Source organism: Panulirus ornatus, chromosome 3 (assembly GCF_036320965.1).
Source record: "Panulirus ornatus isolate Po-2019 chromosome 3, ASM3632096v1, whole genome shotgun sequence".
Taxonomy (NCBI): domain Eukaryota; kingdom Metazoa; phylum Arthropoda; class Malacostraca; order Decapoda; family Palinuridae; genus Panulirus; species Panulirus ornatus.
This window is the reverse complement of record NC_092226.1, coordinates 18,802,421-18,817,001: the sequence shown is the minus strand read 5'-3', so window position 1 is coordinate 18,817,001 and position 14,581 is coordinate 18,802,421. Positions and strand designations below refer to the sequence as shown.

The window sequence follows — 14,581 nt, the reverse complement described above, 5'->3', positions numbered from 1 at the left end:
AGACACTCAAAAATTTTACCCCGCCAAACTTGCTCGCCGTTTCCCGAGTTAGCGAGGTTGCGCTAAGAACAGAAGAGGAAAGGCAGCATTTGCTCACATCTGTAGTTCAGCTGTCATGTGTAATGCGCCGGAACCACAGCTTCCCATCTTCAACCAGGCCATACAGATTTTTGCATGGTTTTCCCCGGCCGCTTCACATGGCCTGGTTCAGTCCATTGACAGCATGTCGTCTCCTTGTGCCACATCGTTCCAGTTGGCTATATCCCGTGCACGCCTTTCACGCTTCTGCATATTCAGATCCCGATTACCCAGAATCTCTTCTTGCTCCTGGTGCTATCTCACCAATGCGGGAAACGGCGAACAGTTGCGAATATATATATATATATATATATATATATATATATATATATATATATATATATATATATATATATATATATATATATATATGGTCTTCTTGCATGGTATTATGTTGATAGAAGGATCTGCTGTTGTAAATTTCACTTTCTCCTGAAGGTCTTAAAATGTTTTGTTCTCACTGAACCATTGCTTTAAGACAACTGATTGGTAAGCTTAGCGGATGGTCAGTCTCATCCTTCAGGGCAGACGTGTCTGGTACTTCATCAGCCTTATCGTCGTGTTTCTGACCTCAGTTTGACACGTGAAGGAATCCAAAGAAACTGGACTCCTAACTTCATCCTGGGTAATTTGCATAAGCCTGTGTTGTGCTTGAGACACACATATACCACGGTCGTGCTGTAGGGAGGTTAATGAAGTTAGTGATGTCGAGACATTTAGTCAGTGAGTGATCTGTTTCGGATAAATCTGTTGACATTTTTTTTTCTCTCTCTTTTCTTTTTAAGGGTTGAATGAGTGATTATGTCGACAGGCGGAACTAGTGTTGCTGTCACTTCCCCTGACCCACACAGTGGGACGAGCAGTTTGAGTTGGGGACACCCCGAAGTGCCGTCCAGTAGGCCCACTACGGAACTGCCCGCTCCTATCTGTGGGTACTCGTGTTACAGCAGGTAAGAAAAAAGATTGGAACATTTTTGTCTTAGAACAGTTATAAGTGAAGGCATTTGCTTGCGGATGTGTGGCAGGGTGGGACGTGTGGCTGGCCAGGGTGTGGGCAGCCGGGGCGCTTGCCTGCTTGGGCGTTGACGTTTCTACCTAAAACTGGTGTTGAGAACATCGCTGATCAGAAAAAAAAAGGGAAAAAAAAAATCTTCGATTTTATCTCTCACCTTCCGCAGCTCCTGGTTCTAGCAGCACGCAGCTGCCTCTGACTCTGGTGGGAGGGAGGACGGGGTTCTCGGGGGACGGTTGAGCTGCAAAACGTGTCTGGTCACCAAAAATGTTGCGCTAGGATCTCTTGATTGGTGAATTTGAACTGAATACTTGGTCCATTATGATCCGTCTCCTGTCCTTGTATCAAGAGTCGTGTTACTGAGGTAGACTGAAAAACTGAGGAAGGATGACTCGCCCTGTTTGTTAGCAGGTGCTGGTCCCAGAAGAGGGCATGACTTTTACTTTCAATTATCGTCTTCACTTGTTCCACATGCTTGAGGTTTTCTGACGCTGGCCTTGTGTCAAGTACCTGCGACCACCGCCAGGTGCGCTGGCTACCCGTGCTCACCCCCTGCATTCCCATAGCATGTGTGTGGAGAGGTCGCATCGAGCACCGATGTAACGTGAGAAGGAAAGCATGACGCCCTCCTTAGCCTCAGAGGGACTGGACTAGGTTGGTCGACTCCTACTGTGCATCAGGAGAAACTCATCAGTAGTCCCTACTTGGCTGTGGGTCCTTTTGTAGAAAATGGGATTAACATACTCGTTTAACAAGTACCTCATTCCTGTTTGGGTGTACTCTGGACGTGGTCAGCGTTTTGAACATTCCACTATCACTGGAAAAGCTCTCACCCTCTGAGCTTATTTTTTTTTTTTTTATCTCCCCTTGGCACTGGATATTCTGGAAATGGTCAAGACATCAAGGTCTACATCCTTTTGCGACTGACGATTCTAGAAATCATATCTAACGGTGCATGTTGTGGATTGGAATATATAATTATTATCTTGTGTTCAGCTACGGCTCTGAAGGAGCATCCGTGTTCACGAGAACAGATAACCTCATTTCCGGTTGACCAACAGCAGCACATCAGATCTTTAACGGTTTAGCCAGACGGAAAATTAGGAGTGGTTTTCCGGTATAGTTACGAGAGTGACAGTGGCGTGGTGTGGACTCTACCTGGGCTCGTACCCTGTGCTGGGGGACACCTGGTGCCCAGAGTAAAGGACGCTCGTCAGCCTTGGACTTGCTACAGTTTGCACAGAATCAGAGGCGACAGCTGGTCGTTGCTAGGTGCAGACCAAGCCTCCTTTAGAGCGGGATTCTTGTCTTAATGTTGCCGGGGCTGTAACTAGTCCGGCCTGGCGACAGGTAAGGAATGGAAGGGTGGAGGTGTCCTTGAGAGTGGGCCAAGTGGATGGATGGATGTACAGAGGTGGAGTGAGCGAGTGGAACTTCAAAGGCAGCGAGTGGAATGGAAGTTCAGTGGTGGAGATGCCATGAAAGGTGGGTATAAGTTTATTGAGGTTTAGGAAATTGATCCGTCAACTATTGGCGAGGGCTGACACCCTTGACGGACGAGTGGTGTGTGAGTGTGTGTCTGGGGAAGGGGGGGGGGGGGTAACCCACACTTTTCTGCAGGGTAGTGCTGAAGGTACACAGCTATAAAACACTACATACTACAAGTGGCTTTGATGTGATTAGGTAAACGTAACATACATCGATAAATGATTAAGGGAAGTGAACCATATAATGATATTTTGGCTGGCGTATCATATACGATATACGCAGGCACGAGCAAGTAGTGTGAGTGAGCGAGTAGAGAGGATATTGCTGAGATGTTTGCGGAACGGTTCAAAATGATGGTTTGGACGACGTGAAGGTACTTGATGAATGCTTTGATAGAAGCTACCGTAGGCAGATGTAAGGAACATAAAGGAATTCAAACAGCAACAGCCCACCGGGTCTTAACGAGGCTGTTTTTAATAGTGGAAGAAGACAGAAGCTCATAGATTAGTGCGGCAGGAGTACAAAGAAATACAGATTTTTCAGAGAGAAAAGCCTGTAAACTTTTCATATAGTAAGTTGTAGATATGAAGCGAAATGTTGAGAAAGTCTATGATCAAAAGTATCTACAGTACTTCTTGTAACTGACTGTTAAATCATATCATATGCTAACAATCCCGTTGAAGAAAAAAAGTACTTCGCCTCATGCGAGGTAAAGCGTTTGATCACGAGTTTGTAACCATTAGTGAAATCAGCCGAATCTATCCTTAAGTAGCTTGTTACATCAGACTTATCGAAGCCTTTGATGATTTTGAATACCTGTGTCAGATCATGTCTAAACATCTTTCCTTAGCTAAATAGATTTTTCGTTTAGTGGGCTTTTGAAGGATTTCTTTCTTAATCAGGGAACTATCTTGGTGGCTCACCTTTGTATTCTCTCCATCCTGTCTCGGTCTTTCCTCAAGTAAGATGATGAAAACTGAACACGGTATTCAATATGGCGAAGCACCGGTGAGCTGTAAAGAGTGAGGATAACTTCCGTAGACTTAAAGTTGACAGACCTACCCTACCCATGAAGCCTAGAATTATGTTAGCCTTTATTACTGCTTCTGTGCTATGCTTCCTTAGCTTTAGGTCACTAGAGATTATTACTCCTCATGTACCCTTTGTAGCTCAATTAAAATTCATATTGTAGCTTTCCATACATATAATACCTGGGGATAGGAGAGAAAGAATACTGCCCACGTATTCCCTGCGTGTCGTAGAAGACGACTGAAAAGAGTGGGAGCAGAGGGCTGAAAATTCTCCCACCCTGTTTTGATTTAACAAAAGAAGAAGCAGAGAAGGGGACCAGATGAGGATTTTTTCCTCGAGGGTTCAGCCATATATATATATATATATATATATATATATATATATATATATATATATATATATACAGTTGATGTACATCGTCTCTTAGATGTATATCGACTGACTTATATTTCTCTCTTGTGTCTCCCCTGATGATGTGATTATTACACGAAAGTGCACTTGGGAACTTATCGTGTTTCATTTTGCCCGTGGACTCATAGGAATATCTTGATCGCGCGCAAAATTGTGATCCTTTCCAATATATAATTTATATATATATATATACATCGAGGATGTAAGGCATGTGTACGTGTAGGAAGAGAGGAAAGTGATTGGTTCTCAGTGAATGTAGGTTTGCGGCAGGGGTGTGTGATGTCTCCATGGTTGTTTAATTTGTTTATGGATGGGGTTGTTAGGGAGGTGAATGCAAGAGTTTTGGAAAGAGGGGCAAGTATGAAGTCTGTTGGGGATGAGAGAGCTTGGGAAGTGAGTCAGTTGTTGTTCGCTGATGATACAGCGCTGGTGGCTGATTCATGTGAGAAACTGCAGAAGCTGGTGACTGAGTTTGGTAAAGTGTGTGAAAGAAGAAAGTTAAGAGTAAATGTGAATAAGAGCAAGGTTATTAGGTACAGTAGGGTTGAGGGTCAAGTCAATTGGGAGGTGAGTTTGAATGGAGAAAAACTGGAGGAAGTGAAGTGTTTTAGATATCTGGGAGTGGATCTGGCAGCGGATGGAAACATGGAAGCGGAAGTGGATCATAGGATGGGGGAGGGGGCGAAAATTCTGTGAGCCTTGAAGAATGTGTGGAAGTCGAGAACATTATCTCGGAAAGCAAAAATGGGTATGTTTGAAGGAATAGTGGTTCCAACAATGTTGTATGGTTGCGAGGCGTGGACTATGGATAGAGTTGTGCGCAGGAGGATGGATGTGCTGGAAATGAGATGTTTGAGGACAGTGTGTGGTGTGAGGTGGTTTGATCGAGTAAGTAACGTAAGGGTAAGAGAGATGTGTGGAAATAAAAAGAGCGTGGTTGAGAGAGCAGAAGAGGGTGTTTTGAAATGGTTTGGTCACATGGAGAGAATGAGTGAGGAAAGATTGACCAAGAGGATATATGTGTCGGAGGTGGAGGGAACGAGGAGAAGAGGGAGACCAAATTGGAGGTGGAAAGATGGAGTGAAAAAGATTTTATGTGATCGGGGCCTGAACATGCAGGAGGGTGAAAGGAGAGCAAGGAATAGAGTGAATTGGAGCGATGTGGTATACCGGGGTTGACGTACTGTCAGTGGATTGAATCAAGGCATGTGAAGCGTCTGGGGTAAACCATGGAAAGCTGTGTAGGTCTGTATATTTGCGTGTGTGGACGTATGTATATACATGTGTATGGGGGTGGGTTGGGCCATTTCTTTCGTCTGTTTCCTTGCGCTACCTCGCAAACGCGGGAGAAAGCGACAAAGCAAAAGAAAAAAAAAAAAAAAATATATATATATATATATATATATATATATATATATATATATATATATATATATATATATATATATATATATATATATCCCTGGGGATAGGGGAGAAAGAATACTTCCCATGTATTCCCTGCGTGTTGTAGAAGGCGACTAAAAGGGGAGGGAGCGGGCGGCTGGAAATCCTCCCCTCTCTTTTTTTTTTTTTTTAATTTTCCAAAAGAAGGAACAGAGAACGAGGCCGGGTGAGGATATTCCCTCCGAGGCCCAGTCCTCTGTTCTTAACGCTACCTTGCTAACGCGGGAAATGGCGAATAGTTTGAAAGAAAAAAGTTTGAAAGATATATATATATATATATATATATATATATATATATATATATATATATATATATATATATATATTTTTCTTTTTTTTATTATACTTTGTCGCTGTCTCCCGCGTTTGCGAGGTAGCGCAAGGAAACAGACGAAAGAAATGGCCCAACCACCCCCCCCCATACACATGTATATACATACGTCCACACACGCAAATATGCATACCTACACAGCTTTCCATGGTTTACCCCAGACACTTCACATGCCCTGCTTCAATCCACTGACAGCACGTCAACCCCGGTATACCACATCGCTCCAATTCACTCTATTCCTTGCCCTCCTTTCACCCTCCTGCATGTTCAGGCCCCGATCACACAAAATCTTTTTCACTCCATCTTTCCACCTCCAATTTGGTCTCCCTCTTCTCCTTGTTCCCTCCACCTCCGACACATATATCCTCTTGGTCAATCTTTCCTCACTCATCCTCTCCATGTGCCCAAACCACTTCAAAACACCCTCTTCTGCTCTCTCAACCACGCTCTTTTTATTTCCACACATCTCTCTTACCCTTACGTTACTCACTCGATCAAACCACCTCACACCACACATTGTCCTCAAACATCTCATTTCCAGCACATCCATCCTCCTGCGCACAACTCTATCCATAGCCCACGCCTCGCAACCATACAACATTGTTGGAACCACTATTCCTTCAAACATACCCATTTTTGCTTTCCGAGATAATGTTCTCGACTTCCACACATTCTTCAAGGCCCCCTATGATCCACTTCCGCTTCCATGGTTCCATCCGCTGCCAGATCCACTCCCAGTGAGTGCTCAAATTACAGAGGTATAAGTTTGTTGAGTATTCCTGGTAAATTATATGGGAGGGTATTGATTGAGAGGGTGAAGGCATGTACAGAGCATCAGATTGGGGAAGAGCAGTGTGGTTTCAGAAGTGGTAGAGGATGTGTGGATCAGGTGTTTGCTTTGAAGAATGTATGTGAGAAATACTTAGAAAAGCAAATGGATTTGTATGTAGCATTTATGGATCTGGAGAAGGCATATGATAGAGTTGATAGAGATGCTCTGTGGAAGGTATTAAGAATATATGGTGTGGGAGGAAAGTTGTTAGAAGCAGTGAAAAGTTTTTATCGAGGATGTAAGGCATGTGTACGTGTAGGAAGAGAGGAAAGTGATTGGTTCTCAGTGAATGTAGGTTTGCGGCAGGGGTGTGTGATGTCTCCATGGTTGTTTAATTTGTTTATGGATGGGGTTGTTAGGGAGGTAAATGCAAGAGTTTTGGAAAGAGGGGCAAGTATGAAGTCTGTTGGGGATGAGAGAGCTTGGGAAGTGAGTCAGTTGTTGTTCGCTGATGATACAGCGCTGGTGGCTGATTCATGTGAGAAACTGCAGAAGCTGGTGACTGAGTTTGGAAAAGTGTGTGGAAGAAGAAAGTTAAGAGTAAATGTGAATAAGAGCAAGGTTATTAGGTACAGTAGGGTTGAGGGTCAAGTCAATTGGGAGGTGAGTTTGAATGGAGAAAAACTGGAGGAAGTGAAGTTTTATATATATATATATATATATATATATATATATATATATATATATATATATATATATATATACATATATATATATATATATATATATGTATATATATATATATATATATATATATATATATATATATATATATATATATATATATATATATATATATATCATCCCTGGGTATAGGGGAGAAAGAATACTTCCCACGTATTCCCTGCGTGTCGTAAAAGGCGACTAATAGGGAAGGGAGCAGGGGGCTGGAAATCCTCCCCTCCTGTTTTTTTAATTTTCCTAAAGAAATAACAGAGAAGGGGGCCAAGTGAAGATATTCCCTCTAAGGCTCAGTCCTCTGTTCTTAACGCGACCTCGCTAGTGCGGAAAATGGCAAATTTTCTCCCTTATCCCAAGGAATCATTATATATATATATATATATATATATATATATATATATATATATATATATTTGCCACATAAGAGCCCATTCCATTCGTTTACCTGTGTCAGTTTGGAGCTGCAGGATTTCAGTTTTTGTTGTGGATTTATTTTCCAAATTATCGTTCGTGAATTTCGATATTTTACTATGCAGCCCATTATCAGTATGATGATATATCTGAGAAACTGAACTGGTCCCAAAATTGATCCCCGAGGCACACCACTTGTTACATCTACACAATCTGAGGCTTGACCACTAATCACTGCTCTGTTTACGTTCAAACAGCTCATTTCCTAACCACTGAGGTACAATTTTATCTGTACCACATAATTTAGCTCTTGTTGGTAACCTTTGATGTGGAACTTCATCAAATGATTCGATGAAAATCTAAATAGATGACATTATCTGTTTTACTTCCATCTTTTGAGTTAGTGTATCATAAAGGAAATCTAGCAGATTTGTCAGACGAGAACGATATCGTCGAAAATTATGCTGAGAATCGTTTATTAAGTGATGGTCCTTAAAATGGTTTACAGTCTTATCCCAAGTGATGGTTTTCATAATTTTACCAATTGTAGACGATAAGCTGATTGGCGGATAATATCTGAGCAGTGATTGCATTAACTTTTTTGAATGTCGGTGTTACATTGGCAGACTTCCATTCCTTTGGAACATTTCCCTTCGCAAGTGACTTGTTGAATAGAGCAGTGAAGGGTTTCGCTATCTCATTTTTCCCTTTCATGATTCTCAGATACAAGTTATCTGAACCTGCTGTTTTATTTACTTTTATTCCGTTGGGCGCTGAAACTCTTACCATCATCTTTTATGTCAGTATGTTTTAAGACGCATTCCCTTCTTAGCAATGGAAATAGATTAAGGACATGAGTTCTATCTTCAGTTGTAAAAACAGGTGCAAAATCAAACCCTTTAATCTTTGCCACGTCTTCGTTGTCTTGAACCAGGTCACCTTCCATGATCAGTGGACCGATTGATTAGGTAACGACTCTCTTACTTCTAATATAACTGTAAAACTCTTGAGGGTTTCTTTTTGCCATTTTCAGAAATATGCTCTTCCTGCTGTTGTTTCCTTTAACGTATAAGTCTCTTAGTTTCCATATGAATATTTTACGGAATTTATTCTGTCATGTTAGTGATTGGTCTCCAAGTTTCTTATGTGTTCCTCTCGTATGCAGCAAGCACTTCTTTATTTCATAGCTCCACCACTCTGGCCTCATTTTGGAAGAAGACTGTCAGATACGTATTGGCACACGTCTTTCCACCACCACTATGAAAGTTTTACTGAAGCTATTCCAAGCTCCATCCATGTCATTCCTAGATTTGCTTGTCAAGAGCAGTGCTAAGATTATTAAAATTTGCGATTCTAAAATATGGTAAAATTATCACGACTTTCATGTTGACCAACATTACACTCAGTGTTGAAAGTTACCGCAGTAGTGAATCGCCGGTGATCGCTTGAACCAAACTGTCCTTCAGCTTTATTTGTCGAATCCTCATTTGTCGTTAGGAGTAGGATTCTCAACTAATCGTTCTGGCCATTTTCAAGTATATTTAGGTAGAGTCCATATATATATACTGGAAAGGGTTTCTTCCCGCATAGATGAAGGCATGTCAGAATCTTTCGCTGTGATTGAATCTTATTCATGAAACATCTTATTGCTCATAAAGTTTTGAGTATCTCTTACGTCTGCTGGATGAAATATGAATGTAAAGATGAGGTATGGTAGGTGGAATAATGTGAGGGAATAAAGGCGTCAAGAATTTAGTTTTTAAGAAGAATAGTTGGAAGGAGCTGTATTTTCCAGAGGTGTTCAGTAAAAGATAATGACTGAAGAGTATTAGGTCTTTCATAAAAATGATAAATGTATGAATATAATAGTGTGAGTGAGGATTTCCTTCAAGGCTTATCGAAACTTTGGGTCGGTATTGATATAACTCGTAGGACACATATCTGAGGTGCCTTCATACACTGGGTGAAAATGGTAACGCTAGTGTACCATAGGCTTTGTGGGTGAGGCATTGCTCTCCCTGGTCGATGTACTTTGTATGTAAGAAGAACTCGACATTACCGGAATGTTTGCAGATAATGATAGCATTATGAGAGGAACTAGGAATATTCTCGACTGGGATAACCTGAGGGGAACATTGGTCTGAAACGTAGTTCTTGAAATTCAGCTCGACCAAATGCAAAGTTAAGAAGAGGCACAATTACATCAGGACAAGTTCTGACCATTGTCCTGTAAGGAACCAGTTTCAGAAATCGACACGTGAGAGAAATGTGTGTTGACAACATACCCAGACTGCTGCAATAGAACCATGATACAAGAAGAATCATGGAAATAAACTATCCACTGATGAATTCCAAAATTGCCCTCCGGTACATGAACTGAGACAAAGAAAAGAAAAAAGCAGCGTATGTTAGATGCAATTCAGAGTATACAACAGATGTTAGACCGCCACCTACAAGTAAGATAGAGATATGTTGGAAAGGGTCGCAGTGTACGTGAAATAATGTAAGCTACAAGGCGTGATCAGAAGCCATAGACTTGCTAAATCAGGATCAAAGAAGAACGAGACTCATGAGTATATCTGCTTCCCTCATTAGAAATGACGACATGGAATAGGTATTTGAAACACGAAGAAGCTGACCATTTGGAGGACATATTAAGGAACTTAATTAGAATAAGAAAGACAAGAAATATTTTCCAATAATACTAGAGTATTGCACGAGGGGAAGAAGTTGTGATTGCAGTGGACGTAACACAAGAACCTTTTGGACAGAAATGAAACAATGGAAGTCTCACGCACGAGGAGTGAAAATCTCGGGATTGTGGATGAACGTAATCACGCTGGCTGGCCATGGAATGTCTTTGCTGTCATGACCCTTGGACCGCACCCAGCCTGGCTCTACCCTCCCGAGTGGACGGTGGAAATACAGGAACAAGCCCCCACGAGCCAAGGTTCGTCTACTTGACCTGCTTGATACCTAGGACGGAAAATGATGGTTCCTGGTACTCAGGTCCTAATACTCCCAAATCCAGACTTCACTGACCTACTCAACCCGATGCTGACCTTGCCGGGTGGGTCAACCCTGCTCATGTATCTTACTCGTTCCATCCAGTTTGTTCATGACTTGCCGGAGTACATAGATTCTTGAATATATATATATATATATATATATATATATATATATATATATATATATATATATATATATATATATATTTTATTTTTTTTTTTTATTATACTTTGTCGCTGTCTCCCGCGTTTGCGAGGTAGCGCAAGGAAACAGACGAAAGAAATGGCCCAACCGCCCCCCCCCATACACATGTATATATATATACGTCCACACACGCAAATATACATACCTACACAGCTTTCCATGGTTTACCCCAGACGCTTCACATGCCTTGATTCAATCCACTGACAGCACGTCAACCCCGGTATACCACATCGCTCCAATTCACTCTATTCCTTGCCCTCCTTTCACCCTCCTGCATGTTCAGGCCCCGATCACACAAAATCTTTTTCACTCCATCTTTCCACCTCCAATTTGGTCTCCCTCTTCTCCTCGTTCCCTCCACCTCCGACACATATATCCTCTTGGTCAATCTTTCCTCACTCATCCTCTCCATGTGCCCAAACCACTTCAAAACACCCTCTTCTGCTCTCTCAACCACGCTCTTTTTATTTCCACACATCTCTCTTACCCTTACGTTACTCACTCGATCAAACCACCTCACACCACACATTGTCCTCAAACATCTCATTTCCAGCACATCCATCCTCCTGCGCACAACTCTATCCATAGCCCACGCCTCGCAACCATACAACATTGTTGGAACCACTATTCCTTCAAACATACCCATTTTTGCTTTCCGAGATAATGTTCTCGACTTCCACACATTCTTCAAGGCTCCCAGAATTTTCGCCCCCTCCCCCACCCTATGATCCACTTCCGCTTCCATGGTTCCATCCGCTGCCAGATCCACTCCCAGATATCTAAAACACTTCACTTCCTCCAGTTTTTCTCCATTCAAACTCACCTCCCAATTGACTTGACCCTCAACCCTACTGTACCTAATAACCTTGCTCTTATTCACATTTACTCTTAACTTTCTTCTTCCACACACTTTACCAAACTCAGCCACCAGCTTCTGCAGTTTCTCACATGAATCAGCCACCAGCGCTGTATCATCAGCGAACAACAACTGACTCACTTCCCAAGCTCTCTCATCCCCAACAGACTTCATACTTGCCCCTCTTTCCAAAACTCTTGCATTTACCTCCCTAACAACCCCATCCATAAACAAATTAAACAACCATGGAGACATCACACACCCCTGCCGCAAACCTACATTCACTGAGAACCAATCACTTTCCTCTCTTCCTACACGTACACATGCCTTACATCCTCGATAAAAACTTTTCACTGCTTCTAACAACTTTCCTCCCACACCATATATTCTTAATACCTTCCACAGAGCATCTCTATCAACTCTATCATATGCCTTCTCCAGATCCATAAATGCTACATACAAATCCATTTGCTTTTCTAAGTATTTCTCACATACATTCTTCAAAGCAAACACCTGATCCACACATCCTCTACCACTTCTGAAACCACACTGCTCTTCCCCAATCTGATGCTCTGTACATGCCTTCACCCTCTCAATCAATGCCCTCCCATATAATTTACCAGGAATACTCAACAAACTTATACCTCTGTAATTTGAGCACTCACTCTTATCCCCTTTGCCTTTGTACAATGGCACTATGCACGCATTCCGCCAATCCTCAGGCACCTCACCATGAGTCATACATACATTAAATAACCTTACCAACCAGTCAACAATACAGTCACCCCCTTTTTTAATAAATTCCACTGCAATACCATCCAAACCTGCTGACTTGCCGGCTTTCATCTTCCGCAAAGCTTTCACTACCTCTTCTCTGTTTACCAAATCATTTTCCTTAACCCTCTCACTTTGCACACCACCTCGACCAAAACACCCTATATCTGCCACTCTATCATCAAACACATTCAACAAACCTTCAAAATACTCACTCCATCTCCTTCTCACATCACCACTACTTGTTATCACCTCCCCATTTGCGCCCTTCACTGAAGTTCCCATTTGCTCCCTTGTCTTACGCACTTTATTTACCTCCTTCCAGAACATCTTTTTATTCTCCCTAAAATTTAATGATACTCTCTCACCCCAACTCTCATTTGCCCTTTTTTTCACCTCTTGCACCTTTCTCTTGACCTCCTGTCTCTTTCTTTTATACATCTCCCACTCAATTGCATTTTTTCCCTGCAAAAATCGTCCAAATGCCTCTCTCTTCTCTTTCACTAATACTCTTACTTCTTCATCCCACCACTCACTACCCTTTCTAATCAACCCACCTCCCACTCTTCTCATATATATATATATATATAAGTTGGAAAGGATCACAATTTTGCGCGTGATCAAGATATTTCTATGAGTCCACGTGGAAAATGAAACACGAAAAGTTCCCAAGTGCACTTTCGTGTAATAATCACATCATCGTGGGAGCTACAAGATAGAAATACAAGTCAGTTGATATACAACGAAGAGACGTCGCTAGGACGCCATTTGGTAAACAAGTGATCGTCCAAGAAAGACAACGAGCGTATCATAAACTTATCATGTGGACAAGAAGGGGCATTGTCTACAAATTTCATCAACAATAAAGTTATCCAATTTGTATGACCTTCACTAATATTAAGGTTATAATTCTTTGTGTATTTGATAATTGAAGATTCAATTGTTTAGTCACGTTGAAAACTATGATCATTGTATTGACTGGAATGATGCCATCTCAGTTATTGATTCTAACTCCAGTATCACGAGAAATATCATTGAATCTTCTATTATTGAATACTCCCAGAACCTTCGTCCCCCTCCCGCACATCGTGACTCACTTCCGCTTCCATGGTTCCATCCACTGCTAAATCCACTCCCAGATATCTAAAATACTTCACTTCCACTGAATATCCTTACCAATCAGTCAACAACACAGTCACCCCATTTTTTAATGAATTCCACTGCAATACCATCCAAACCCGCCGCCTTGCCAGCTTTCATTTTCCGCAAAGCTTTCACACCTCTTTTCTGTTTACCAAACCATTTTCCCTGACCCTATCACTTCGCACACCACCTCCACCAAAACACCTTATGTCTGCCACTCTATCATCAAACATATTCAACAGTTCTTCAAAATCCATATATATATATATATATATATATATATATATATATATATATATATATATATATATATATATATATACATATATATATATATATAATTTTTTTTTTTTTTTTTTGCCGCTGTCTCCCGCGTTTGCGAGGTAGCGCAAGGAAACAGACGAAAGAAATGGCCCAACCCACCCCCATACACATGTATATACATACGTCCACACACGCAAATATACATACCTACACAGCTTTCCATGGTTTACCCCAGACGCTTCACATGCCTTGATTCAATCCACTGACAGCACGTCAACCCCGGTATACCACATCGCTCCAATTCACTCTATTCCTTGCCCTCCTTTCACCCTCCTGCATGTTCAGGCCCCGATCACACAAAATCTTTTTCACTCCATCTTTCCACCTCCAATTTGGTCTCCCTCTTCTCCTCGTTCCCTCCACCTCCGACACATATATCCTCTTGGTCAATCTTTCCTCACTCATTCTCTCCATGTGACCAAACCATTTCAAAACACCCTCTTCTGCTCTCTCAACCACGCTCTTTTTATTTCCACACATCTCTCTTATCCTTACGTTACTTACTCGATCAAACCACCTCACACCACACATTGTCCTCAAACATCTCAT

The 14,581-nt window shown here is 41.7% G+C and overlaps 1 protein-coding gene across 1 annotated transcript in view; it reads left to right on the top strand.

Moving 5' to 3' along the window:
• LOC139761068 (C-reactive protein-like) overlaps window positions 1-14,581 on the top strand; it is a 237,177-nt gene that overhangs the window by 69,743 nt on the left and 152,853 nt on the right. The window contains exon 2 of the mRNA XM_071684885.1: window positions 864-1,028. The gene's annotated coding sequence lies outside the window, so the exon portion shown is untranslated. The remainder of the gene's footprint in view (window positions 1-863; window positions 1,029-14,581) is intronic.